This window comes from Artemia sp. Qi Xiang Cuo, chromosome 17 (assembly GCF_049724085.1).
Source record: "Artemia sp. Qi Xiang Cuo chromosome 17, ASM4972408v1, whole genome shotgun sequence".
In the NCBI taxonomy this organism is placed as follows: domain Eukaryota; kingdom Metazoa; phylum Arthropoda; class Branchiopoda; order Anostraca; family Artemiidae; genus Artemia; species Artemia sp. Qi Xiang Cuo.
In genome coordinates this window covers 32,854,268-32,881,602 of record NC_142810.1, presented here as the reverse complement: position 1 = coordinate 32,881,602, position 27,335 = coordinate 32,854,268, and the positions used below count along the sequence as shown (strand labels likewise).

The 27,335-nt window shown below is 35.2% G+C and overlaps 1 protein-coding gene across 3 annotated transcripts in view; it reads right to left on the bottom strand.

Annotated features, from left to right (window-relative positions):
• The window catches only part of veli (L27 and PDZ_signaling domain-containing protein veli), a 192,245-nt gene that overhangs the window by 67,590 nt on the left and 97,320 nt on the right, over window positions 1–27,335 (bottom strand). The gene's annotated exons all lie outside the window — the stretch shown is intronic.

Below are 27,335 nucleotides of genomic sequence, written 5' to 3'. Positions count from 1 at the left end.
TATATATATATATATATATATATATATATATATATATACGAGCTCGTATATATATATATATATATATATATATATATATATTTTCTGTTATATATATTTTCTATTTTCTGTTATATATAGTGTATATTACGGTAATCACCTGGCAAAAAAAAAAAAAAAAAAAAAAAAAAAAAAAAAAAAAAAAAAAACTGTCTTCCTACTTTAGTAACTGAAGTAAATGAGCACTTGAACAAGGTCTAGACCCTACTCATCCATCCAGTTCCCCAGGACAAAACAGTATAACCAATCCAACAGTCCGAAAATCAAGTCCAAAATAGAGCAAAATCAGCATCAATAAGCATACGTCAATGTTCCAAAACCAAGCTAAAGCACCTTAAATCTACAAAAACATTATATTCCCAAGGTGATCACCATATATCGGGGCTCGTCAGATGAAAACTCATTGCCTAAATGGGTTTCGGCGCTTAAATTTCATTACCCAGGCAATTGAGCGCGCCATGCCATAATCTGGCATACCCCTATATAGTGCCACCAATGGAATATATATATATATTTTCTGTATATATTTTCTATATTTTCTGTTCTGTTCTTTTTTTCTTTTTTTTTCTTTCAAAGAGCGGAAAGCAAAGAGTGGCTAAAACGGCTAAAACTCGATCTTTTCGCGTGTACGTAAAGGACGTCCCACGTCCAGTTCTTTGTAGTTCACGATCGGTCTTAAAGGTAGACCTTCAAGTCGATTTTTCATGAAAGTGCCGGTTGCGTTTATGCGCTTTTCAGAAAATTTTTCGAGCAAAGATATGCTAGTGAAGTACCCATCGAAGAAAAAATATGAACCTTTACTTAGATCTTGGCATAGGTGTAGCAAAGGGGCACTACTGAGACCTTTTCTTGATAGGTTGCTTGACAAGGTTGTCTTTCCTTGATAGATTACGAAATCATACACCAAACCTGAAGAGTCTGCTAAAACAAAGTTCTTCAAGCCAAGAGGAGGTGTGTGTGTGTGTGTGTGTGTGTGTGTGTGTGTGTGTGTGTGTGTGTGTGTGTGTGTGTGTGTGTGTGTGTGTGTGTGTGTGTGTGTGTGTGTGTGTGTGTGTGTGTGTGTGTGTGTGTGTGTGTGTGTGTGTGTGTGTGTGTGTGTGTGTGTGTGTGTGTGTGTGTGTGTGTGTGTGTGTGTGTGTGTGTGTGTGTGTGTGTGTGTGTGTGTGTGTGTGTGTGTGTGTGTGTGTGTGTGTGTGTGTGTGTGTGTGTGTGTGTGTGTGTGTGTGTGTGTGTGTGTGTGTGTGTGTGTGTGTGTGTGTGTGTGTGTGTGTGTGTGTGTGTGTGTGTGTGTGTGTGTGTGTGTGTGTGTGTGTGTGTGTGTGTGTGTGTGTGTGTGTGTGTGTGTGTGTGTGTGTGTGTGTGTGTGTGTGTGTGTGTGTGTGTGTGTGTGTGTGTGTGTGTGTGTGTGTGTGTGTGTGTGTGTGTGTGTGTGTGTGTGTGTGTGTGTGTGTGTGTGTGTGTGTGTGTGTGTGTGTGTGTGTGTGTGTGTGTGTGTGTGTGTGTGTGTGTGTGTGTGTGTGTGTGTGTGTGTGTGTGTGTGTGTGTGTGTGTGTGTGTGTGTGTGTGTGTGTGTGTGTGTGTGTGTGTGTGTGTGTGTGTGTGTGTGTGTGTGTGTGTGTGTGTGTGTGTGTGTGTGTGTGTGTGTGTGTGTGTGTGTGTGTGTGTGTGTGTGTGTGTGTGTGTGTGTGTGTGTGTGTGTGTGTGTGTGTGTGTGTGTGTGTGTGTGTGTGTGTGTGTGTGTGTGTGTGTGTGTGTGTGTGTGTGTGTGTGTGTGTGTGTGTGTGTGTGTGTGTGTGTGTGTGTGTGTGTGTGTGTGTGTGTGTGTGTGTGTGTGTGTGGGACTTATATTTTAGTTGGTAAGCCATTTTAACCTTTTACCTCTTTCATTATTAATTGATCCAAACGTATTTGTACAACATATTGTGTAGCTACGATCTTCTTCAATATTCCCTATAACTTATGGCTCAGAAACCTTTCTGGTTTGACTCAGAAACATGTCTGGTAGGTTTTGTTCGCCCTGAATGTAAAGATGCTTTACTGCTCCTATGTTTTTAATGTTTTATAAGATATAAAATTTACCATATAAAATTTATATGGTAATTTGTGTTGCATTTGATGTTTACTCGAGAGTATGGCATCCTGTGAGAGTGGGTGCTGGTGGTAGTGTCGACAAAAGGTCATCACTACCATCTAGGACTCGGTGTTTCTTGGCATTTTTCTAGCTTCTTAATTGTATTCATCTCAGAAACTGAGACCAAACAATTATTACTAGTGTCAGTTTCCACTCTTTTTATCACCCATATTCTTTGGTTTAAAGGGCACTATCTTAGTTCTATCAGGAATCTATTTTGTGTGTTCACACTAAATTTCTGAGATGTGAAAATTTTGTTTGATAAATATCCGATTGTTATGTCTGATTCATTTTAATGTTTTCTTTTTCTAAGTTGCAAAATAAAATTCATAGACTACTTACGAGGCTGTATCAGGAGGTATCAGGTTTGACCCCCCCTCCCTAATATGACTGAAGAACAATGCGTTTTGTGAGGTTTTTTTTGTACCCGTTACCCCCACCTTCCTGAACAAAAATGCTGGATACACCCTTGTCTACGTGACTATTTTAAAATGCATTTTTAAAATATAATCTTGACGGCTGTACTTCAAAAACCGTTTTCCTTCAACTTTTAGTAAACCGGTTTTTTGATTGCAAATTTGTTTTTTCTTGCGTCCACCTAAAGTACGGCAAACGCTGTTTTCATATAAAAAAGATCTAATCTATAAGTATTTATGTAAGTTAAAATATAAAACTACCGCATTAAAAAAAAAATTGAATGTAATAACTTCAATGTCCTTTTTACAGGTTATTCCAAACATTATCACACATGCTTTAATTGCCAAAACCCTTTTAAGCTTAATCTGTTCTCACAGAGGATCAGGAAGGCAATGCGTTTTTAGTTACATTTTCATTCTCCAAATAGTCAGTACGGTCAAGTCTTCATCTAGGATTGTCATTCGTTGGGGTGCGGTAAATTATTCTGTGGCGGAAGTCACACACTCAAAACTTAAAAAAACATCAAAAATTTATGTATATGAAGTTCTGCTAAATTTTAACAAGCACGATAAAATTGTCTGGTTGGGGGGGGGGTAAAAACGTGGATCCTGTAAAAAATTGTATAATATATTTTCTGAATTTAAGCTAAAGTATTTTTAATAGATATAAGCCATGTCAAAAGTAAATCTTATTAATATACGGCATGTAAGTAAAGAAAAAAAATGTTTTTAAAGTAATATTTAATACTATGTATTTTGATTGTGAATGATTGAGAAAATGTGTATATTTTGGAGGGAATGGCATGGGTTTATTTTTAATTTAAATGAATATAATAATTCCATTTTTTAAAGACAAGCTTAGTTCATCTATGCTAAATAATCGTTTTTATATTTATTTTTGTGTTTATATATTTCTCACTTGTATTGATTGAAGAATTGTAGGCTGGTCTTGAGACATATCTTTTACTTTTTTTTGTTTTTCACTCTTATTTTCAATAATTCTTTAAGTTACGCTGCGACGTATAATAATTTTAAAATTTTCTTTTTAAACTGATCTGTTGCATTTTTTTTTTGTGATATTCTTTTATGAAAAATGTGTTTTACTAATGATTTTATTTTGTGCTTTTTTATGTTCTGTAATTGGAAATATATTCGGAATCAGATTTAGTCGCCATCCGCTGGTAGGAGTTGGAGTGTTTTAAAGAATTCGAAAACTTGTTTTTTTTTTACAAAAAAAATATTTATTTCTCCAACAGCTTTTGAGAGGAAGCGGTGGTTTTGTGTTTTAATTGTCTACGAAATTTGTTGATTATGAATGATACGTTGTTTTTTAACGAATAGGATTTTTTTTTTATGATGTGGTAATTATTCGAAATTCAGTTACTTGTTAGTGACGAAATTGCAGAATTTATACTTCTATTACAGAATAAGTTGGGAAAATTTGATAATCTAATTAACTTTAACTGTTATTTGTATTTCTGATTCTAATAATCGAGTACGCTTATGGGTTTGTTACTGGTAGTAATGATCAGATAAGGTGGGTTCCATGGCTTGTTATTAATCAATTTATTTGCGTCATAAGGTTCATTAAAAGGACTATAGGAATGTGATAGAAGCGGAACGTGGCGATAATGCTAAAAAAAACCGCATGTTGTTTAGTTCTGTGGACTTTGTTTGACCGAAAGCTGGGTCAGATACTAAGATTGTTTTCAGATACTAACTACAGACAGCGAGATTTTTTTTAATGACCTTAATCTTCATTCATCATCACAATAAGGTGAAATAAATTAAGGGGATCCTAGTCCTAGCGTAATTAGTCGATCCGTTAATCAAGGAGGAAGTAAAGGGGGCAAAAAAAGTGGTAGAGGAGGAAAGCCATGCTGGAGAACACCTAGCTGCTGTGGCGACATAAGTGCATCATGATAGCCATTCAGAAGAACTTTCCCAGGGCAGTCAATGGAGAAATTAGAGTTCGCGTCTCTCATTTGGGTATGCGTAAGATAGATAATATTTTTTTTTTCCAAAAGCTATCACAAGCTCTAATAGAGCCGAATTTGCTTCATATGTCAAAAAGAAATAGACAAAGCAAAATGAAGAAACAAATAATATAGCAAGAAAAGAAACACCAATCAAGCATAAAAATGTTCGATAAGAATTTAACAAATGGCTAGATTAGAGGCAGAAAAATAAAACAAGAAGAAGTGGTTGATAAAATAAAATCAGATTCAATAAGAAAAACATTGCCGAAATCGTGTTCAAGGTCAGATACATAAAATAAAAAAAAAAAAACACTGAAAATCGAGCCAAATTAGTTGTCAAAAGAAATATTTACAATTAAAGAAAGCAATACAATTAACTGGGAAAAATAAATTAAAATTGATGGTCAGAAAAAAATTTAACATAATTTATTTTTAGTTCTTTAATTTATTATTATTACCACAGTTTTTTTTTTGAACATTAATTAAAAACTAAAAAAAAAACAAAATTATTTAAAAAATTGAAAAAAAAATTAAAAAATTTAAATATAAAAAAAATTAAAAATGATTATTTTGAACATACACAACAACTAAAATAAGGGACGGAGGAGTTAATTTTGGTACAGAGCATAGTTCAGGGATTATTTAGGTGCACCAAAATTAAGGGGATAAAACTTTTCCAGAACCTCTAAGTAACGGTATTGATAGGTGAATATATTGGAATTGCCAAGGAAGCTAAGCGGGGGAGACGGGGTCTAATGGGGTCATGTAAATCCGGAAAGATGTCCTCAGCACTAGGATTAGGTATTACGGATTTAGCAAAACGCGAACAAATTTGTACTCTCCTTTCTTTTAACGTGGTAATACATGCGGATTTAAGGAAGAAGGAGTATGGACTTTTGTTCTCTTTGTAGATGATCCTGAGCCAACGCTTTTGGACCGACTCAATTTTGTCACTAAGCTTGCTTAGAAGATGCGAATGCCAGACTGGACATGCATATTCTAATAGCGGCTTGACAAATAATAAATAAACACAGAGGGACTGCATCTTGGGGCAATTAAATTTGTTTAAAATTTTAAGATAGATAATAAAACGTTTGCTTGTTTAACAATATTAGAAACATGCATGCCCCATTTAAGATTATTTTAAATTGTGACACCAAGGAGTTTAACATGTTTCACAAGCATTTTGGGTGAGATAGAGTCAAGGAAAGCGGGAGTGGATTTCAAAAAATTTATCGCCATTATATTTGATTTGAATGAATTTACTTCCATATTTAGGTTCTTAGCTTCATCTGAAATGTGGGTTAGGATTCAGAGGGGTTCACTTTTAGTAGTCCTGTGACATACTTCAAGGATTGACAAGTTATCCACGTATTTCTACCTTTGAGGAAAACCCCTACCAATATCGTTAATCATGACTAGAAATAAGTGGTCCCAATAAGGTTCCAATTCTTGAGGAATTCCACAATATATAGGGAGGGTGTTAGAGCAAATATTTTTGTATTTAACAACTTATGATCTATTCGAAAGAAACGATATAACAATATTTACTAACAGAGGATCAAGTTAAAAGTTAACCAGTAGTGAATGAATTAGGATGTTGTGGTCAACCAGGTCAAAAGCTTTTTGGAAATCAACTAAGACAAGGTTCAGCCAAACATTTGGTTTATCAAGGTTACTTACGATGGTATGCATTAAGGGCACAAGGTAATGGGTGGTGGAAGTTTTCCTTAAGTTACCAAACTGCCGGGTGTCAATACGCGGACAAATTATACCTCTAAGCCAGTCACAGAGGAAATTTTCATAAAGTTTGGAAAAACTGAAGTGAGTGTAATGGGGCGAATGTTGGCGAAAGTCAGACTGGTGCATTGTTTTGGGACAGGTGTTATAAAACTTTGTTTCCAGCAACTTTGGAATTTACCAAATTGTGTGATGTGGTTGAAAATATTTGATATAAGGGTCAGCAATTTTGTCTGAAAATGCTAATTAAGTCAACTGGGATGTCCAATGGACAAATACTTAATTTTTTAAGCTTTAGAATTTTATTTATAGCATCAGAGGGAGAAATAAAGGGGAAGGAAGTATTCAGTTCAGTTCAATATGGGTTTTAATTCAAAAAAATAAATATAAAAATAAACTTAACTTAGTTCCTTGTGCATTGATGCACGTTTGGGCCCGCAATAATTGCACACTCTAAATACAGCGTGGCCTCCTGTCCTCTTCAATTTCCACCCCGAACCACCATCAAATAACAATAAATTTTCTCCTCCGCTCACACCCCTTGAAGTATCAAACTAAAATATGATAATTAATAATAATATCGAAAAATTCTGAACATAATAATAATAAAATAAATCTATTAAAAAAATATTTAATCTTTTAGATATTTTTTCACATTCTTTTTAAAGGAGCCGAGAGACCTATATGACCTCAGCTCTTGCGGAAGTGCATTCCACTCTCTAGCACACGCAATTCTAGGAGAAAATTCCGACCTAGCTGTCGGTGTCGGGGGTATGTAAATGTCTGATGAAGATCGTGTATTTAAACTATGGATTTATGATGCTAGTGTGAATAGGCCTCTAAATAGTGATGGGAGTGTTCCGGAAAAATATTTAAAACAAAAAACGGTGTAAGATAGTCTGTAAAGTGATGCCATTGATAGTCTGTTCGGTGTTGGGCCTAAAATTTGAAGTGCTGAATTGTGAACTGAGTTTAGTCTCTGTAAATGTGTCTTGAAATTAGATTGCCAAACCGTAGAACAATATTGAATGTGAGGCTTGATAACTGCATTGTAAATCAGGATCAGTATTTTTTTAGGGAAATGGTGACTGAGTTTTCTCAAGGTTCCTTGAAAGCTTCGTCTCGACACTTGCTATGTGGTGTCTGAACGAGAGGTTTTCGTCGATTAAAACCCCAAGGTAACGAATGTGTCCTTTTTCTGGTCTCTTGATAAGTCCACGAGAGGTTTCAATACCAATCACATCAGAACCAGTGAATCTATACGTGAAAAAAATAAAACACTCAATTTGTCAATGTTGATGACTAGACGATTTGTGTCAATCCAGAGTTATGTTTCTTCAAGAATGTCTTTTAGCTTCGTTTTGAGAGAAATGATTTTCTATTCAGAGCTCACCATAAGTGAGTCATCAGCAAGTGCTGTTAGATCGGCCTTGGCTTCTACTATTGACCCCGGCGTCGTGTGTGGATGACCTAGTTTGCAGCAATAAGGGCTACGACTAGCAGGAGTCAGTACTTGCTTAAGATCAGTTACGTGAACAAGAAACAATATCGGTCCCCATTTAGAGTCCTTTGGCACCCGCAATTAACTACGAAATCATTTGTATGGTCATTTCCTGTGTAAATTCGACGATTTTCAAGGTAAGACTTAAACCAATTTAGGACTTGGCCACGAACTCCAATATGATCCAGCTTTCCTAGTAATATTTCGTGGTGCATGCTATCAAAAGCTTTCTTAATATCTAGAAGCACTGCTGCAGGTAAAGCACCCGAATCTAGGATTCTGTTTACGAATAAACTTAGTGAAGTAAGTGCGTCTTCGGTTGAATGGCCAGAACTAAACCCGAATTGGCGGCAGTTAAAAAAGTCTTTGCCATCTAAATATTGGTAAAACTGGTTTTTCTTTGGCGTTTCAAAGACTCTCGAGAAAACTGGTAAGATTGAGATGGGTCTATAATTTTCTGTGTCTGTATGACTTCCACCTTTGTGAAGAGGTATTATCTTTGCCTTTTTTAACATTTCAGGAAAAACCCCTTTATCTAATGAAAGATTTACAAGGTAAGTTAGCGGCTCAGCAATGGTCTTCATTACTGCTTTCAGTGCCTTTGTGTGGACCAGGTCGAAACCTGAAGCAGAAGAGCCCTTCAAATTTTCTACGAGTAATTCGAGCTCACCTGGTGTTACAGGACTCACTGCCATTGATTTCATACACTTCGGGCCAAGGTATTCTTTGTATGACTTAGATGGTATCCCGACGGAATTTGCTGTGGTATCGCCAATATTTATACCATGTGGTATCGCCAATATTTATTCCGTCAGCTTTTGCTGCAGGTAGCCACGCTTTGCTCTTCGTACCACAGTCCGAAGGACTTTCCTGTATTGATCATACTCCTCTAGCCGCGCTAAGCTCGGAAAGCGTCTATACTCTCCCCAAAGGTGGTTTTTCTTATTCACACAGGCCAAAAAGACCATCCGTCATCCAGGGGCTAATTGGCTGGTCTTTTTTTCGTTTATTAGTTCTCGGGTTTCTCACGCAACATCTACTGTATACATCCATGAACGTCGAGTGAAATGACCCTAATGCTTCGTTTACATCTTGAATCTCCATTACGTTATCCCAGTTTAATTGCTCTAGTTCCTGTTTTAAATTCTTCAAGTTTTCCTCTGTTAAACATATAATCGGTAACATAGGGTTGATTTGGGACCTTATCTTAGCTGGTTCTGAAAGGCCGAGTGTTGCATGAAGGGGAACGTTGTCTGATGTGTCACGGACGAGGACTGCCACCGACTCTGGGAGCAAGGAGCTGAATATGTTGTCGATAAGTGAATGCGTACTCTCAGTAACCCGTGTCGGAATCGTAACAGCAGGATATAGGCCTGAACCTGCCATATTACTTAGCAAATCTGCTGCTTCGGCCTTTAGCGGAATACTGAGTTTAATGTTAAAAGCTCCCATGAGAATAAGCTCATTTTTTTACACTGGGCTAGCTCCAGAACTTGAGCCATATGTTCCATAAACTGAGACGTTGACCCTGACGGAGAACTATAAATTTCATCCACAATAAATTTTTTATTTGGGGATAGCCATACTTCTAAGAACAACGACTCGAAAATTCCTTCAGTATTTCGTGTAAGGTCTTGCCTAATTTGAACAGTGTGTGTGTGTCGCGGATATAAATTGCTATACCACCCCTTTTCATCTGTTTTCTTTGGAGAAAATGGCTATTGTAACTTGGAATATCCAAAAGGCTTTCGGTTTGTTGTGTAATAAATGTTTCACATAGACCTATACAATCTGGTCTAAGCTCCCGACATGTCGACTCTAGATCAGAAAATGAGGAATACAGTCCTTGGAAATTCAAATGAAATATAGAAAGTTAAGAATTGGAGGACCTCCCATTAATTAGATTAGAAATTACATATTTAATTTTATGGACATTTTTATCATAAAAAAAATGGAAATCATTTGCTTGATCAATTTCTTGATCAAGAATAAGCCTAAGATTTAAATAAGACTTCTTAATTCTTTAATCTATCTGTATCAAAATCTATGATACCTATCAGGATGAAGATGAAGAAAAAGTCATCACTTACCATCCGCAATCGGTGGTCCGTCGTTAAAATTGAGAAGAGCAAGTAGAAAAAAACAATGAACCTACCCAATTGAACTTATTTATGTAACACTTAAAGGAAACAAAAATATACTAAATACCTTGAATTTTGGGAAAATTAAAAAATAGAAAATAAAATTGAACAAATATGAAACAATAAAGGAAGAAAACAAAATTTTCGATTTACTTCCTTCACTGACATAAAACTTGAAACATAACTCATTTGCGTCTTAAATAATAGTCAAACAAACTTCTCACTATATCACGTAAATAAAAATTAAATATCGAAAAAAAAAATGACAAAACTGATGGTCGGAAACAACCACCTCTGGGTCATTTTTGGCAAACATTTTTAGTGGATCGAAACAGTCCCCATCGTATTTAACCCACTGCTGTGAGCTTTTTGACCTTTTTGTCTCCAGCCAGAGTTTCACGTTACGCAGGACAACATAAGTCTTACTGACCTTCTCTGCTCCCTTTGCATTTTTTAGCTTGTAGCCGAGAGCCAATAATTCCTTTCTTCACTTTCCTAATTCAGCAGGTAAGTCAGTTGACACGCTGTGGCCCGTTTCTTTAGTTTACCACATTCTTTAAGAATCAATGAGCGATCATAATTGCACGAAAATAGGCTCAACTGTTTTTTTTTTCTACCGCTCCACAGACTAGGACCAACACCATCATCAGACGCGGTGGATTTTTTGACCCTATACGCAACACTGATACCTATTTGATCAGGATCTGAAATCCCGAGTTTTTTTCCGAAGAAATTTTTTACTGTATCACGAAGATTTTCAGATTCATTTGGCGTATCGATCCCGTGGAGCAGAATATTGTTTCTCCGTGTATGTAAATCCACTCGAAGTGCAGACGATTTCACCTTAAGCAGTTCCAATTTTAACAGCTTATTTTCAGTCTTCAACACCTTATTTTATTGTTGTAGCATCGAAATCGTAGCAGTTAACTCATCCATTCTCCGGTCAAAATGCTCTTTTGTTAGTGATGTAGCCATCTCTTATGTTTTCAGCAATAATGCCGCACAATTTAAAAAATCCTTAAAAAGTCATGAAAGGAAACTTACTCGCAAGGGCCCGTAATTTGCAATATCCAGATATTACTTAGGGCCCACTTTTAGCAATCGCAATCAGTCAAAACTTATCCAAATTGTTTATCCAAGCAGCGTCCTTTGGGCAAGTGACGTAGCTAATCCAAATTCATTTCACACCCGGAGACCTTCACTGTCTGAATGCGAACAGGCAACTAACTGGTAACTATCAGGTAACAATTGGGAGAAATAGTTGGACTTGAGCCAGTGAAAGGGGGAAGACTGCACGATGGAAGCAAGGTACAAGTTTAAATCGTTGACAGTCTTATTAGGGGGTTCGGGGGGATGAAAATCAAGGTCGGAATGACTTTTTCCGCATATTCCTTTAATTTTTCTGTACCAGTGCTTGGGCTTGTTAGAACATAGATCTTTGACTTTACTATTATAATAATTAGAAACTGCTTTTCTTGATTTTTTCTTTATGGACTTCCTTAGACCATTAGCCTCAGTAATACGATCTGCATTAAAAAAATTGATTTTTTTTTCTTATAAGTTTTTTAAAAGACTCCGTAACATAAGGCTTATTTGTAAAACGTTTTGAAATTTTTACTCAGGAAAGTGGGATTCATAATTACTCCTCAATAAATTTTGGAGGGACAAAGCCATGCAGTCTACGTCATTTGTTTGATACACTTTGTACCATTTTTCAGTAGTAATCCATACGCCAAAATATAAAAGTCCTGAGCCAGTCAGAGTTATATACGCGGTTTCATTTATATAAAACGACTGTTTAACTTGAGCCAGCGGAGATAGGAAATGGCTGAAGTGGTAACTACCCCCTAGAGGGGGCAGAGTGGAGACGGGTTTGTAAAACTTCGAAAGATTAGTGCAAATTAAATCAAGAGTAGTATTGTCTTTCTTAGTTTTGACATTAACGACCTGTTTTAAATTAAAAGCTTTACATGTAGAATGAAGGCTTATATGCTTATATGCTGTGATAACTTTCTGGTAGATTTTTTTTCGTATGTTCTTTTATAATGGATTGTAATTGCGAGTTTGTTTAATAAATATTTTATACGTATAATTAGTCTTTTCCGTAATCATATATTACCTCTATGCACAAGGCCGTACCGAGAGGGGGGATAGGGGGGTTTGAAGCCCCCTCCCCCCCGTAGTGTTTGTCTGACTCGTAAAAACGTAACAACAATTGATATAAACAAATTTTTTATGCATTTTTTAGGTTTTTTGTTTAACCCTCCCCCCCCCCCACCTTAAAAAAATGAGTAAAAGCCCCTCCAACAAAAAAAAATCCTGGGTACGGCCTTGTCTATGCATATCTGTTCAAAGAAGAGCACAAATTCATCCATCCAGGTCTTGCTATTTTTTTTTTGCTTTTTTTTTATTACTGATTAAATTAAAAAAAACAAGTTTTTTAAACTGAAATTAAGGAGCAGCTTTTATTTTGGCTCACCATCATGAATAAGTAAACAAAATTTGAATAAAAATTTTACTTCTCTTTTGCTAAATGGCTGTCTCTAAATTTGGTTCTGATGTAATTAACTTACGTAACAGTATTCAATTACTTTCTCTTTAATATATAGTTCGAGTTTTGTTCAAAGTACTTAAAAATGACCTCTTACTAATAACTTCTTTTAATTAAAATTAATATATAGGATCATATTGTTAAGCAATCAGTTTAATAAATAGAGAGGCTTCAACTAGAAGGTAAACACAATCATATATCTAATATTTTTTGTTCGTTTTAAATGTTTATGTTTATCCTTACTTTCATTTCAAAATCTTGTTTGTTATATTTAATTTCTGATTTTTATAAAATAACGTTGAGAAATCCGGCGCCCGTTCATAGCAATGTCCCTTCTCCCATGAACACTTCCTTCATGAAAAGGTCTTCCCATATAACCCCCGACCCACCCCCCCCCCCCACTCCCAGAAAAAAAATTCCCCCCTTAAAACGACTTCATGCTTCTCAAAAACACAGACTATCTTTTAAAATTGGGTAAAGTTAATACCTGTGAGACCTCCCCCTGGGGGCTTCAAGGGACTAATTCAAACAAAAAGTTGTAAAATTTTCGACCATGTTGAACAAAATTGCTATCTCAAAATTTCGATTGGGTGACTGGGAAAAAAATGAGCGTGGGAGGGGGCCTAGTTGCAGTTCAGTTTTTCGGTCACTTAAAAAGGACACTAGAGCTTTTAATGCCCGTTCCAATGAGGCATCCTACAATATTCTAGGACCACTGGGTCGATACGATCACCCCTGGAAAAAAAAATACGCATCCGTGATCTTTCTTCTGGCAAAAAATGGAAAATTCCACGTTTTTGTAGATAGGAGCTTGAAACCTCTACAGTAGGGCTCTATGATACGCTGAATATAATGGTGTGATTTTCATTAAGGTTCTATAACTTTTGGGGGTCTTTCCCCCTTTTTGCAAAAATCAGCCAAATTTTCTCAGGCGCGTAACTTTTGAAGGGTAAGATTAAACTTTATGAAACAGATATTTGAAATCAGCATTAAAATATGATTCTTTTTATGTATCTATTAGTATCAAAATTCCGTTTTTTAGAGTTTCGGTTACCATTGAGCCGGGTCGCTCCTTACAGTTCGTTAACACGAACTGTTTGATGACAAACAATAGTTTTGTTTTCCAAATATTTGAATGATAATTTAGTTTTGTTTACGTTTTAGAACAAACACTCCTTGTTCATCTTAATTTTTTAATTTTCTTATAAAACATGGGAAGGAGTATTCATTTGCAGTGAGCTTAAATTTGGAAAACTGTAAAAACAGGAAAATTAATTCTGACATGTAGGCTATTACGAGTAAAGTCAAAAAAATCTACAGAATATAAGCGAAAGAGAGGTCTGATGAAATAACAATTAGTTGTCGTGAACTCCTCGCATTTGTTATGAAACAACTTATATAAATACAACTTATTTTTAAATATTTTTTTAAAATTCTATTATATATAAACAACGATGAAGGCCACATTTCCTTTATATCATAAAAAAAAACATAACAGGTAAAACGATAGGGAATTTTTGTAAGATTAAAAATCAATTAAACCTCAAATTAATATTTTTACCCTATATCCAAGGTCTGTCCTCACCAAAAACATATAAAAAAAGAAGATATTTACAGAAAAATGCGACCTTTAAGAATCCGAGAGTCCTGGTTGAACTTTGTTGAGGCACTAATTATTGGACTGTTTAAACAAAAATATATATTTTATTTTTAAAGACCTTATTTTACTGTAAGTCTCTTCTTTTTATTTATGTTTTTCGCTGGGGACGGCCATTGGATGTAGGGTTGAAATATTCATTTGAGGTTTGAACAAGTTTCACTGTTTTAGAAAATTCCCAATTTTTTTACCTGTTGTTTGTTATTAAAATTTAGATATAAAGTATTTTGTGCAAAAATAAACCGAATCCAAAACTTCAACGAGAGAAAAAAAAATATGAAGAAACCGAGGACTCTTGAAATTACATAAAAGCCAATATTTAGTTGCTGTTACATCTGATTAATTTGTATCCTTATATACTTTGATTTGAATCCAAATGGGAAACTTCAAATGCGATTTTGTTCTAGTTTTTAATTGCCTCAATTATCACTTTTTTGCATCGCACTTTTCATTTGAAGCTCTCCGTTTCTGGTGTTCTGTGTTTGAAAGCTTTTAAGCAAGAGACGCTCTTGAATGGCCATAGAAAACTGTGAATGAACATTAAGTTCTTAAAAGGCCACAACTCCCCCCCCCCCTTGCCCCTTTTCCCCAAATGTATCCGATCAAATTTTGAAAATAGCTATTTTGTTTAAAATAGTTCAAAGGTCAAATAATTATACTTCTCCGGGGTTGACACCACCCCGCCCCTGATGCAAGGGCTAGAAGTTAAGCACAGTGCACATTGTTAACATATACGTTCTTTCTGATTAAAAAAAAAAAATACTGCTGGGACATCCGGCGCCCCTGCATCGCCATGTCCCTTCTCACCTGAAAACTTCCTTAATGACCAGGTCCTCCCCGAGCAGCCCCGACCCCCCCCCCCCGACCCTAAACAAGTCCCCCCTGAAACCGTCGGTATGCTTCCCAATTCCCAATCCTTTATGTTAAAATTGGGTAAAGCTCATAACTTTCAGCCCGCCCCCTGGTGGCATCAAGGGATTAAGTCATCCTAAAAGACTGAGTTATAATATTTTCGACCATGCTGAACAAAATGGCTATCTCAAAATTTTGATCGGGTGACTGGGAAAAAAATGAGCGTGGGAGGGGGCCTAGTTGCACTTAATTTTTTTGTTCACTTAAAAAGGGAAATATAAATTTTATTTGCCGTTCAAATTAGCCCTCCCACGTTATTATCGGACCACGGGGTCTTTACTATAACCCCTGGGAAAAAAAAACAAAAAAAAAACACGCATCTGTGCTCTTTATTAGTGCAAAAAATGGAAAATTACTCATTTTTTTACATAGGAGCTTGAAACCTCTACAGTAGGGTTCTATGATACGCTGAATATAATGGTGTGATTTTCATTAAGGTTCTATAACTTTTGGGGGTCTTTCCCCGTTTTTGCAAAAATCAGCCAAATTTTCTCAGGCACGTAACTTTTGAATGGTAAGATTAAACTTGATGAAACATATATTTGAAATCAGAATTAAAATCTGATTCTTTTGATGTATCTATTGGTATCAAAATTCTGATTTGTAGAGTTTCGGTTACTATTGAGCCGGGTCGGTCCTTACAGTTCGTTACTAATAAATGTTTGATTACAACCAATATTTTTGTTTTACAAATATTTGAATGATAATTTAGTTTTGTTTCCGGTTTAAAACAAAAACTCCTTATTAATATTAATTTTTTAATTTTATTATAAAATATTGGAAGGAGTCAAGCTTCTTTGAAGCTGAAAAAATAACGACTGTTGATGGTTTGATCATCACTTATGTCGAATGAAGCTAAAGCAAAACATGAGTTTAAGTTTCGTATTTGTTTGTGGAACTCTTTAGAGAGGAAGTGATGTCCTACAACAGACCAACTTAATTCATTTGGAAATTGTAGAGGTAGTAATGTGATTTGACTACACAAGCAGCAATATTCAAATAAATCACCTTTGTTGGGTACTTTTCCTGCGGAAAAACGTAGGAATCTACAGTTACTAAATACAACCTTGAAGGGTACCAAAGACTTTTAATTAACACTTGCTTAGTTTAAGGCATCTTTGTCAGTTTTACTTGGTTTTGGGCCATAGTTACTCATCCTGATTCTATCTTTTGATTGTCTTCTAACATCACAATTCTTTGTTTTTCAGTTTCATTTTTTGCACATTCTGATACTCCCTTTAGTGTGTCTGCTAACCCTAGTTATTTATTCTTCACTTTCATTTTTTAAAAGTTCTTATTCCCACTGTTTCAGGAAATTTCTTCAATGCCCCTTGCCTTAGCTGCTCAGATTGGTTATGTCACTTTTGATGGTCTATTGTTTATTTTAAGCTCATATTTTTGTCCATTTTGTCCTCATTTTAAGCTTATGTTAATTTGCATTTTTGCCCTCTAGCTATTATGAAACCGCTGAAAATGCCTTTTGAAATTTACATTACCAAATATGAATAAATGAATTCACAGGTTTCTAAGTTTTGTTCTATAAATTCTTCTAAATCTTTGAAAATCTAACTTCCTTGCGTCTTCACTTTAAATCGACATAATTGCTAAACTATTTATTCTTTCCTGATTCATTGTTGATATCCCTCTCCAGAAGCAACGCTTACCGGAATTGTTAAGAATATTTAACAATTTCGAAAAAAAAATATTCATTTTGATGGCAGCGCGGGGCCCTTCCAAACGTGGGACCCGATTGGGCCCAATCGGTCTAATCGCCCTTTATCCGACCCTGTTGAGGGGATGTTGAAGAGAGAGTGGAGGGCAACCCATCCCCTTCTTGCCCTTGTTATGTGTCCCCTCTCCTCACACTGGTCGAAATTTTATAGCTATCATTTTGTTCCAAGTATTCAACAGCTGTATTAGCTATGCCTCCAGAGATACCAGACCCCAGCCCCGAGGCAAGGATTGTAATTTATTCAATTTATAGATTGTTTACATGCAGGATTTATCATTAATAAAAGGAGAAATTTTTGATTATGGGTGTCACTAAAAGGTCCAAGAATGAAACTAGAAAATGTTGAGGGGTATCGTAAACTAATTCAAAAGACACTATGTACATCCAGTTTATGAACAAGCGGAGCTGCAATAGTTTGAGAACTGCTGTCGGTATTAAGTTGAAACTTTCAGGACATGTTGAAGGAGACGTTTTGAAGTGGGAGAGGGCTAACAACCTCCTCCTATTCCCTTTTTAGCTGCCCCCTCTCCAAGAACACTCGGTCAAAGTTTTTGAAATAGCCATCTTGTTCAAAATAGTCTAATGTCCCTGGGAATAAAATGAACCTCCACAGCTTTGGAGAGGAATGTTTAACACAATCAAAACATATTGTGCATGCTGGTTGTCGAAATAGCGTAACAGCAATATCTAAGTAACAGCTAAAGGTATTAAGTCAAAACTTACAGGTTATGTTGAGGAAGATGTTGAAAAGTTATGAGGGGACTACAAGCCCCCTCGTTCTTTGTAGTTCCACCCTCCCCTCACCACTGATAAACATTTTGAAATAGTGATTTTTCTCAATATAATAGAAGGGTAGGGTAAATATGACTTCTCGTCTGCAATATCCCCCAACGACCCCAGGGCCTGGATTGTAGATTACTCAGTTTATCCTTTTGTAGGATATGTCGTTAGAATAAGAGGGATTTTTTCATTCTAATTGTGTCCGAAATGTATATGTGTATTAATGCAAAAACTTCGTGGAAAGTTGAGGGGAATATTTTACTAAACAAAAATATAATATGTGCATCCATTTTTTCAAATATGATTATTTATAATACGAAAAGACCAGCTTCCTTTATTTAATTTAAACTGCCAGGGAAGGGTGGGGGGGAGGTTTAAAAAGGGCGGATGTAAAACAAACAAGATGTATCATTAGTAAAATGCAACATTTTTGATTATGGGTGTCACTGAAAAGGGCAAGGATGAAACTATGGGAAATGTTGAGGGGTATCTTTAACTAATTCAAAAGACACTATGTAAATCCAGTTTATGAACGAGCTGATCTGCAAGAGCATGAGAACTGCTGTCGGTGTTAAGCAGAAACTTTCAGGACATGCTGAAGGAGATGTTTTGAAGTGGTGGGAGGGCTGCCAACCTCCTCCTAGTCCCTTTTTAGCTGCTCCGTCTCCAAGAACACTCGATCAAAGTTTTTGAAATAAACGTCTTGTTTAAATTAGTCTAATGCCCGTGGGACTGACATGACCCTCCACAGCTGTAGAGAGGACTGTTGAACGCAATCAAAACACAGTGTACATGCTGGTTGTGGAAATAGCGTAACAGCAATATCTACGTTACGGCTAAAGGTATTAAGTCCAAACTTACAGAGTATGTTGAGGAAGATGTTGAAAAGTCACTAGGGGACTACAACTTCCCCTCGCCCAGTGTAGATGCCCCTTCCTGCAACACTGAACAAAATATAGAAAAAGGGATTTTGCTCAAAATCATCAAATGGTCTTGTAAATATGCCTCCTTGGATGCAAGATTCCCTAAGGACCCCAGGGTCTGGATTCTAAATTACTTAATTTATCCTTTTTAAGAACCGGTCGTTAGGATAAGAGATATTTTTCAAGTCTAAGTGTGTCCGAAATGGTTATGTGTATTAATGCCAAACTTTGTGGAAGGGTGAGGGCCATATTTTACTAAGCAAAAAGATTCTATGTGCATCCAGTTTTTCAAATATGTGTATTTATAATAGGCCAAGAACAGCTGAAGGTATCTAATTTAAACGTTCAGGGCATGTTGAGGGGGATATTGAAAATGTGTGGGAGGGCAAACAACCCTCCTCCATACCGTTTTGAGCTACAATAGCTCTGAAGACATCTTATCAAAAATTTGGAATAGCCCCTCTTGTTCAAAATAGATGGAAAGTCAAATAACTATGCTTCCAGGGAGAATATAGTCCCCCGCAGCGCCAGGGGCGAGTTTTGTGCGTCACATCAGTTGTACTTTGTTTATATTAAACAAAAAATGCTTTTTTAACTGAAAGCAAGGAGCGATATTAAAAGTTCAAACGAACAGAAATTATTCCGTATATGAAAGGGGCTGTCCCCTCCTCAATACCTCGCTCTTTACACTAATGTTTTTTAATTGTTTTAAAAAATAAATGTGTGTGACAAATAAATTTGTGATTCAAACTTTAGCGTAAAGAGCGAGGTATTGAGGAGGGGAAAGCCCCTTTCATATACGGAATAATTTCTGTTCGTTTTAAGTTTTAATGTCGCTCCTTACTTTCAGTTAAAAAAATTTTTTGTTTTATTTAATTTCTTAACGTTTTTGAATTAATTTAGCTTTGATTTTTGCTCACCGTACATGAATATTAAAAAAAAATTCGCATATTAATTTTCCTTTTTTTGGCTAAATGGGTTTCTCGAAATTTTGTTCTGACGTAAATTAAGAATTAACTTAAGTAACGAATGTCCATATTCGTATGTTTTATTACGTATATTAGGGAGTTTGCCCTCTCGTCGATACCTTGCTCTTTACGCCAAAGTTCGAATTTTGTTCGAATCACAAACCCCTGAATCACAAAGGCCGGTTAATTAGAATAGATAGCTCTTTTGAAAGTACTAAAAAAAATTAGCGAAAAATGCGAGGTATTGACTAGGGGGCCCACCCCCTCATTTACGTAATAATTTCTGTTTCTTTTAAGCTTTAATGTTGCTCTTTACTTTCAGTTTAAAAAACTAGTTTTTTTTATTTAATTTCTGATCGTTTTTAAATAATGCTGGGAAATCTGGCGCCCCCTTCATAGAAATGTCCCTTCTCCCAAGGAAACGACCTCCATGGAAGGATCCTCCCCCGTAGCCCCCGCCTCCCCCACCACCCTGCTGACAAAATACCGCCTGAAACATCGTTAGACACCCCCAGAAACACTAGATGTAAAAACAGGGCAAAGTTCATAACTTCCATCCCTACCGCCGGGACCGGTGAGGGAGTAAAATATCCTAAAAGTCATAGTTATTAAGTTTTCGACTATTTTGAACAGAATGGCTATCTAACTATTTTGATTGGGTGACTGTAAGAAAAAAATGAGCGTGGGAGGGGGCCAAGTTGCCCTAAAATTTTTTCGGTAAATTAACACGGGTAATATAAATTTTTATTTTCTTTAAAATGAGCCCTATTACTATATTATAGGACCAATGTATATATACTAACTCACCAGGAAAAAAAAACAAAAAAAAAAACACCCATACGTGATATTTATTATGAAAAAAAATAAAAAATTACACATTTTTGAAGATAGGAGCTTGAAACCTCTTTAGTAGGGTTCTCTGATACGCTGCATTTGATGGTGTGATTTTCATTAGAGTTCTATGACTTTTAGGGGTTGTTTCCCCCTTTTCCTGAAAATATGGCAAATTTTCTCAGGCGCGTAACTTTTGATAGGTAAGACTAAAATTGATGATACTTATATATTTGAACTCAGCATAGAAATTTGATTCTACTCATGTCTATTGGTATCAAAATTCCGTTTTTTAGAGTTTCGGTTACTATTGAGCCGGGTCGCTCCTTACTTACAGTTCGTTACCACGAACTGTTTGATATAAGAGGATAACTTTATTCTGATTTTCTAGAAAGACTAACGGTATTAAGTTAAAACTTTATAAAATGATAGGACATTCTCCGGACTGTTCAACATTGTCCTAGCACAGTAATCACAGACAAAGAACGAATCTGTCACATCCTCTTTCAAACCTTTACATAGAATTAGTTGTTCTCTGTCATCTTTGGGTATGTCCTGTTGTAGGTGTTCAAAAATCGTGGCCATCATTACATCAAAACCTTCCTTATTTGAAAGGGATCTTAGACTCTTCAATTGGTATTTTGTCTTTATCTGCTCACAACTGTCACAATGCATTGTGGGGTACCGTATACATCCCTGATGTTAGCTACCTTATCAAGGCTCTCACCAAATAATTGTATTATTGTATTTTCATCCACAGAAACTCTAATATTGCTATCACCGTAAATGAAGTCTTGACTATTATTACGACAGAGTTTACTTGACACATCTTCTATGTAATGGCTTAGTTCCTTGTACGAGCCCTCGACTTTTAGTAGATTAATATGTTGTATAATCTTACATTTTGATACTGCCTTATATAAGCTATTAATGAAACAGTTCAAGACAGGAAAATGTAGAGCTAGTGCCCTTAGAGAACGCAAATAGCTCTGACATCCCTCATTTGGGCTACAGTATAACGAATGCCCATGCTTTCTTGTCTCCCTGTAATTGATTTCACAATAATCCAAGCCGCCAAGGTAGAAATTAACCACTTTGTCAGTTGAAAATTTTAATGCTATATTATTTTCAAGGATATCAAAAAGAATTTGACATAATTCAATATCCGTCGGATAGAGCTTGCAGATATCAGGGTGACATTGCCAAGTAACCTGCTGCCCAATTTTTGGTTTTGAATGTATACTCAGATTGTTATAGGTGACTTCAGCCATCATAATTTCCTTGTCAGATCTAGTTTTAGAGCATTTTTCAATAGTTGTCTCGTACTTTTCAGGACAGTTTGTTCTACTACACAGAGAATTGTTTGCCAAATATTCAGTAGAACTAAAAGAACTGTTTAAAACACAGTTAGAAATGCTTTTTTCTTGAGTCGGTGTTCCAGGAATTTGTTCTAAATCATTAGTCTTACAAACACATTTACTAATAACCCTAACAGGCTCGTTTTCGCCATAATTGAAAAACATTGCTTTTCCTTCGCTGTTGATAGGTATGCTTGTATATATATTTTTATTGCTGCTACATAAACTGCAATTGCTCCTTCCAAAATTAATATACGAATTTTCTAAGAAGTACGCCTCCGTATATTCACTGTGTTGTCGAACATTTTCCATTGCATCTATAAACTGTTCCGCAGTTGCCAATCCATACCTTGGAAGCTTTTCGTTAAACTGACAACGTTTCTTTTGGTTATTACTATGAAGCTTTGCCAAAGCATTTCTAGCCGACTTTTCAACAGCATCCGCTCTTTCAAAGAGAATTTTAATCTGTAATTTTGAATACTTTTCGTGATCCCGATAAAACATGCGTAAAATGTTTCTCAATTTACAAAGATCAGCCTGCATTTTTGCCATCTTCTTGTATTTCTGAATGTAATTTTTCCCTTTGTCCTTATGCATTCTTCGGGACAACCTCGCAGAGAATTTAATTTTTTCATTATAGATTTTGTCACCCCAGTAACGCTCCTTGATCTTTTGTTTGGCTGTCTCAATTTTTACTTCTCGATACACCTGGACGGTTGAATAACATTGCTTTTGGTTTTTCTTATATTTGATGCGGTACTCTTCATCATTGTGATAACTCTCCTTGAATTTTTGTTTGGCTGTCTCAATTTTTGCATGTCTATAATCTTCATAATTGTGATAACACATCTGTCTGTTTTGTTTGATTACTTCTCGATACGCCTGGTCGGTTGAATACCTTTGCTTTTTTCTTTTCAAGATACTATCTCTGTTGTTTGTGTAGTACTGTTTTTTTCAACTTTCGTATGGCTTGCTTCGATCTAACCATTATCTAATCAAGAATGAGAGAATTTTTATTATATCTTTACTATAAAATAGCAATTTATTCTGTTTTTTAGGTGTTTCAATTGAATTTGATAATTTTTTTATTAATTTTCCCCTTTTTAATTTAATTCAAAAAGACATTAAATTGTTCAGGGACAATATAAAGTATATCCTTTCTAGTAAAATAGAAGATGATGTTATGGAGAATTTTCCACTTTTTAGATAAACAAATCGTTACCACACAGTGTTTTGAACTCAAATCCTTCTTAGCAGAATGACAAATCCAGAGGACCGTGGTAACTGCTAATACAAATATATCATTCAGTATATGGTGTCTAAGATTTAATAAAAAAGTGTGAAAATTATCCCATACGATTTAGGAGCAATTAACTTTTTCTGCTCAATTATTATTTTATAGAATAAACTATATAAGAAAACATATATTTTTCGTTAGAAAATGTCTAGTAAAGAACGAACTCCAGCTAATAGTAACCCATTTAAAAACAAATATAAAAAGTAACTGCCAACTGAGGAAGAATCCTAATTTGAAGCTGATTTAGGAATGTGTAACTTTATAAATAAGTTTTTGCTTTTTTTGTCCAAAATAAATTAAATATAGAGACTTCTCTGATATATATAACCTGGTCATAAACAGGAAAAATCCTACGGCTTTTTCTTCTTTGAAATAGTAAGAGACGAACATCAAACAATCAAGTAGCTAACTAAGTCCAATGTTTCCAATGGTTTGTTATTCCAATGATCGTATTTTATTGTAATAATTGACAAATAATATTTATGATGAACTATGTTGGTCCTTTATATAATTTTAAAATGAGCCATTAATCAACTCTCTATGATGTACCAATGCCAAGTTATCTGTGGAATTACTAACCTATACTATAATTAAGTGGCGTATAAAATTTAGTATAGGCAAGAGGTCGTTCTTTATTATAACTTGAACAACCAAATTTTACTTCATGTTTTATCTATTTTAATACATTTTTATATATTTCAATTTTCTTATAGTTGAGTAATTTCTCAGTCTAATCCCCTGTGATGAGTTCTTTAAATTGTTATAGCTAAGTGGAGAACCTTGTCTTGAGTTAAACTCAGTGTAGACTAAATACCATTTCTCAAAAACCTAAGTGGAGAACAATATGGGCTCTATGTATAATCGTGGTTGCAGAGGTAGCTACAAGCTAGTAAATTTTAAATCACGGCAAAGAGCAACCTTTAACAATTATTTCGAAACCCAATCTAATCAACATAAAAAATTCACCATGGCCAAACCCCCTACTCATGAAACGGACAGGTCCCTGGCTTGAGCAACAAGGAAAGCTACTTTTTTGCATGGACGTAGGGAGGTGTTCTCTTTTTTTTCTACCACAGTGAGTGGGGCAAAGGAAAATTATAGATAGATTTTTATGGATTCGTTTTAGATCAGACAATAAAAATGGTTTCAATTTCAGTCCTGGTTGAGCTTTGTTGAATTAATAGTTTGGGGACTATTTTAATTTTTTAATTTAAAGATCCTATTTTATGGTAAGTTTAATTTTTGTTATATACGTAGGTTACTGCGGACGGTTCTTAGATACAAGGCCAAAATATTTACAAGGATTACACAAATTTCACTGTCAAATTTCACTTAAATTTCAAATTTAAGGTTTTCAATGTAAATTCCCTGTTGTTTACTTGTTGTTGTTTCTATTGGACAAAGTTTAAAGAAATTTGCCAAATCTACGTGCTTTTGTAACTAGAAAAATACTATGTGCAAAATAAAATCAATATTGGACAAAAAACTGCTTCTTTGTATAAGTCATGAATAATGACGTCATAATCAAAGCTTAAAACCATACATGACGTTAAAAGTAAAAATGTATTATAACGTAAGTAAGCGACGTCACTCCTTACTTACAGTTTGTTACCACAATCTGTTTAATTAAGTCTATTTTCTTTTCTAGGTTCTTTCCCAAGGCATTGCCGAGGGACAGGTTGAATATAAGGTCAGTAAGTTTTGTTTTTCCAGGTTTTTTTCCGAAGTATCATTGAAGGAAAAAGTTGAATCTTGGGTATGTGATTTTTTCTAATTAAAAATAAGTGCCTTTAGTATTTGATTAGCTTTATTTTTTAGGCTCTTTGTCAAGGCACCATTGGAGGGAAAAGCTATATCTCAGGTAAGTGAGTTTCACTATTCAGAAATAAGTGATTTAAGTTTTGATTTATTTAATTTTTCTTTATACAGGTTCTTTTCGAGACACAGTTGGAGGAAAAAGTTGAATCTCAGGTCAGTGAATTTAGCTATTTAAAAAAAGTGATTTTATCATTTCATCTATTTTTCTTGATCTAAACTCTTTTTCGAGGCACTATTGGAAGAAAAAGTTGAATATCAGAAAATTAAATCTTGCTTTTTAAAAATAAGCGTCGAAGTCACATTGGATGGGACAGATTGAATCTACGGTAAGTAATTGTTGTTAATATTGGATTAATCGTTGATAATTTGTAAATAATTATCATTAGTATTTGATTAATCTAATTTTATTTTCTAAGTTATTTTTCTAGGCACCACTCGAGAAAAAAGTTGAATCTCAGGTAAGTGAGTTTTGCTATTTAAAAATAAGTTTTTTTTTAGTATTAAAGGAAATAAACTGAGGATTAGTCATACGTGTGGCTTCACATTGTGGTTTGGGATAGCTCTCAACCAGTTGTATTGAGTTCAATTTCCGTATGGGAAATTTTTACTTATGATGATCTCTTAACGAACATAATTAACGACCATGGCTTTTTCTTATTTGGAATAGTAAGAGACGACCTTGAAAGAGTCACGTACCAAACTTCCATTTAAAAGTTGAATTTATTATCTTAACGTTTAGTTACTATGTACCATGGTTTTTTCTTTACTCGGTTTCAGCTATATCCACTGAAAGTAGCTTAGGCCCCATTTATCATAAATGTTATCGATCCTTTATGTAATGATCGTCTCTTACTAGGTTGCTAACTACTGCTGCAACCCAAATTCACATATATATTATTTATGAGAGGCAGCCTGGCCGAGTGGTCCAAGGCACTGGTGTTAGCCACCAGTCTCTTTGGAGGCGTGGGTTCAAATCTTACCGCTGGTATACGATTATGTTTGAAAGACTGCAGTGTGAAAAGACATCAAAAATGCAGTTTTTGGTGGAAAAATTTATTCTCTTTTAGAAATAATTTATTTTAGTTACTATAGATTTTTAACCCAATTAATTTCCTTTAAAATGAGCTATTGAACAACTCTCTACGATGTTCCAGTGCCAAGCTATCTCTGGATACAAAATAAAAGAGAAAACAAATATCCGGTTTAGGCAGAATGTTGTAGTAGCTGCCACTTTTCTTGATTTTCAAGCCAATATATAGCCCTTGCTGTTCAATCCAAGGGACTGAAAGTTTCCTTTACAGGGGTTTCGGACAAGGCGGTTCTAATGGTTTACTGTGTGTTTTGATCTGACTCCTTTGTTAGGAACTATGGGTTTTTATATTTCTTAACATTGGACGTGATCGTCTCTTACTAGGTTGCTAGCTACCGCTGCAACCCGGATGATGAATAATGAAAATACATCATCTATGCAATGATACCTTATAATACTTCAGTTACTAGAGAATAAAGTTCGTTCTTTAATGTAATGCAGAATAACGAGATTAAAGTCACGTTCCTTGATTTTCAAGCCAATATATTTCCCTTGCTGTTCAAGCCAAATGACAGAAAGTTTCCTATACAGGGGTTTCGGACATAGGTGGCTCTAATGGTTTACTTTTTGTTTTCATCTGACTCCTTTGTTAGGAGGTATGGGTTTTTATATTTCTTAACATTCGACGTGATCGTCTCTTACTAGGTTGTTAGCTACCGCTGTAACCTGGAACAGACAGTTTCCTATACAGGGATTTCGGACAAGGTAGTTCTAATGGTGTACTTTTTGTTTTGATCGGACTCTTATTTTAGGAGTTATGGGTTTTTATATTTATTGGCATTGGACGTGATCGTCTCTTACTCTGTTGCTAGCTACCGCTTCAACCCGGACTATGGGCGAGAGATCATACTTTACTGTAAATTTAACTTTTCAGTTAGTAAATCCTGCAGTCCTTTCTTTATTATAAAATAAATTATAAACAGGAAAAAGCCTACGGCTTTTTCTTCTTTGGAATAGTAAGAAACGATCCTCAAAAAATCAGGCAGCTAACTAGGTTTATAATTTGTTCTTGAACATTAACTTCATTAATAGGATATTTTAATATATCCTATATGGTCTAGAGGTTGGGATAGCTCTCGCCCAGTAGGCTTTAGTTCAATTTCTGTATGGGAAATTTTTACTTATGATGATTTCTTAAGGAACATAATTAAAATTTCTCAATGTAATAAAAATAATTTGTTTTAATTCCAAAATTTTTTTAACCCCATTAATTTCCTTTAAAATGAGCCAGAGAAAAACTCTCTACAATGTTCCAGTACCATGCTATCTGTTAATTTACTAACCTATACTATAATTAAGTGCCTTATAAAATTTAGTATAGGCAAGAGGTTGTTTTTATTATAAAAAGTTTTTTAACCCCATTAATTTCCTTTAAAATGAGCCATTGAACAACTCTCTACGATGTTCCAGTGCCATGCTATCTGTTGAATTACTAACCTATACTATAATTAAATGGCGTATAAAATTTAGT